We start from the raw sequence: 3467 nt of genomic DNA, 5'->3' as shown, positions 1-3467 counted from the left end.
GCCTTCGTCTTTATTGATTTTTCCGTTAATTGAATTGTCTTATTTTAAACAACAATAATGGATAGCCTGAATGTCAAATTCTATTCGTTTTCACAGCGGCGAGGTTTGTTTTATGACACCCTAGGCTACAACTTAAATATCCTAGCGACATCTTCATCAGATTAGATAAGAACAGTTAAGTGGACTCGTATAGGCCTATCTCTTTCGCTACCCGTTGCCGTTGGTTTGACCGCAGTCAAATCGGTATTTGTTTAACAGCTTCACATCCTCGCATTCCGCTTTCCACTGTAGCCTACTATGACATCATTCCCCTTTCACCCAGTTTCTACCGGCGGCAGCGCGAGGTTACTATCGGTCAAAACATCTTTTCATTCTGTGCAGAGCAGAGAGCGCATGGTGACGGGCCGATTTCACGTTTACGCCGAATGCATTAAATACATAACGACGAACGGATGTTTTGTGCCTAAATCAGGCTTTTAAAACAATTGGCTTCATTCAATCTTTCATCCGCGGTACGCTACGACGTGGCAGAGAGAATCAGATTTCTTTGCAAGAATGGCCTCTTTCATAGGTTGTGTGCAATTGGGCTGTTTCATTATTGCACTGTGGCACAAATCTGCCATAGTTTTGCTTCACTGTTCTATAAATAGTGATTATCATAAACCCCCTCCCTCCTCGCTGCTCTCCGAGGTTACTAGCGGACAAGTCTATCCTCTCGTCTCCTCCGCTCACTTCAGAGCCCGCATAAAGGCACGCGCTCCTTATGTTGACGAACACCATGTTTACGTTTATCGTCTCGTAGCCTAATGTTCAGAGAACAGGAAAATACACAACGCACAGAGCCCGTTTTCCTGGTTCACTGTCGAGGTTACTGTCGTTCACGTCGACCAGTAGCCGCACTCAGTCCAACACGTTAGCAGGCAGATGAGTTAAAGGGCGCTTGATGCAAATACGTTGGCATGTAGGCCTACTGTGCTTTATGATTATTTATTCATAATCACGTCTAGTCTGGGTGGCCATTTGGCGGTCGCCTTGTTGACAATAGAGCCTATATATATCAGGACTCCACGACACGACCAAACTGCTACACCTATGTAGACTTCAAGCGGCGAAACTTTAGTTTGTTTGCAGATGGACATCACCGTGAGCTCGAGCGCAGTAGTCTCCGTGGACCTCTTTTCCTGCATAGCTCCTCGTTCTTAAAACGGCGACGCCACCGTTGGCGGGGGGTGGGTCCCACTCAGCTGAGCCTGTAAGCTCTGACCCGAGATAAACCGGGAGCTTTTCGTTCTTTTCCCGGTAAAAAAATAAAAATTCACTGGACGTTTTTCACTAGGCTATAGGTTAGTGGTGGGCAAGAATGCTGTTGGTCAATCCTACTGTGACCTCAAGATGCTTCAGGCTTTGTTGGTTCATTAACTAGTAGACCTACAGTGTTACTGGTATATATACTTACTCCAAGCAAACAAAAAGTATTTAGTTGTACTTTTTTGCTGTTATATTAAGTAATTGTTTAAGCTGCACAATGTGTCTAAGAGGGTTCAGCTTAATCTGGATCCCTCATCTCATAATGTGATCTCCACGGCGACACACCGCTAGCACCACGCTGAGCTAGCCACAACAGCTGTTGTTCTGTACACATGAGTGCTGAAGCCCCCAGCTGACTCCAGCCTCAGACCCTCCTCTGACCCTCCTCTGACCACACTGCGAAGGCTTTAGAGCCCCACAAGTTCCCCCGAACTTGGTGTGATGTGAATTTGGAAGAGGGGCCGGTTTTATTCATTCATTTTACACTCCTGCACTTTTTAGGTTCTTGCTGTTTAATTGTAACTTGTCTAACTACATGCTCTTATGGTTCTTCCCTTTGGGACTTATTTGGTTTTCACAATGTATGCTTCATGTTTGGTTACCCACAATGTTTGGGGCTATCTCGTTGTTATGTTCAGTGACCTATGCACTTTTGTAAAACTCTCTTGGAAGTCGCTTTGGATAAAAGCGTCTGCTAAATGTAAATGTTATTAGTTTGCGATCGTAAACAGGACAGGAGTAGAGGAACAGGTGAGAGGAGAGAGAAAGAGAGTGCAACAGACAGACATTGCATTGTATTTTTGCTAACTTTATTAATTTAGCAGATGGCTTGCATCCCAGGCAACAGAAATGGGGAGCAGTAATTGGCAAGGTCCTATAGGAAGTGCAGCAGCAGATCAAAGATCAGAAGTGCGTAGTTCTGACTGTATTGTGGAGTTTGGTGGTCAGACATGTTTTGTAACATGAATTGCCATGCTCTGGTGCTGTCTTATCAGACCCTAAACAGTCGCTCCTTTAAAGCTGATTGGTGTAGGTTGATCCTGATGGATTGTATTCCTAATCGTACTAATTGCCCAAAGCCCTCTACCTCTACCCACCACTGTGCTAGCCTACTGTACTGCCCCCCCCCCACACACACACACTACCATCAGACTCCCCCCCACTGTGCTAGCCTACTGTACTGCCCCCCCCCCCCCCCACACACACACACACACACACACACTGCCATCAGACTCCCCCCCACTGTGCTAGCCTACTGTACTGCCCCCCCCCCCCCACACACACACACACACACTGCCATCAGACTCACCCCTCACTGTGCTACCCTACTGTACTGCCCCCCCCCCACACACACTGCCATCAGACCCCTCACTATGTGACCCTACTGTCCTTCCGTCGACCCCGTCTCCCTTCCCACGAGTCCCAGACTCTGAGAGGTATTCCCCTCGTGACAGACAGGTCCGACGGGCCCAGTGTGGTCTGAACCCTGCCGTGACATTTGGGCCTTGCTGTCACAGACGTGCCTGCTGACATCATCATCACGAGACGGGCGGTCCTGGCTCCAGCTTGCCTACTTTTCCAGTACTGGTCAGGGGCGAGGCACAGATGCTGCTTTGTCTCAGTGGCGGCCGGTCTGGAGGGAAGGTGTGTGGGCTGGTGTGGTTTATCATACATGGGTGTGGTAGAGATACACACTCTCACACACACACACACACACACACACACACACACACACACACACACACACACACACACACACACACACACACACACACACACACTCACACACACACACACACACACCCACACACACTGTGCAGGGACCACTCTTTCTTCATCTATCCATCCATCCATCCATCCAATCATCCATCCATTTAAACAGGCTTTATCTATCTATCTCACATACTCATTGGTCAAGGCTAATGGCTCTCTATACATCAATATAGCCATATTGTCACACTTAAAGAGACATGCATTGCGATTCAATAAACCCCATGCACCGCGTCGCGCTAGAACGACGTCGCCCTTTTAAGAGCTGTTTTGAGTCTACACGTGCTTGCCTTTTTCGGAACGAGCAACACAAACAGCCGCGCTCCGTTTGACCGATAGTTACCTCTCCTCGGCTCCGCGAGCGCCTGCATTGGGTGCACTATAAAAGC

The sequence above is a fragment of the Osmerus eperlanus genome, chromosome 18 (assembly GCF_963692335.1).
Source record: "Osmerus eperlanus chromosome 18, fOsmEpe2.1, whole genome shotgun sequence".
Taxonomy (NCBI): Eukaryota; Metazoa; Chordata; class Actinopteri; order Osmeriformes; family Osmeridae; genus Osmerus; species Osmerus eperlanus.
Note: the sequence above shows the minus strand (reverse complement) of the source record.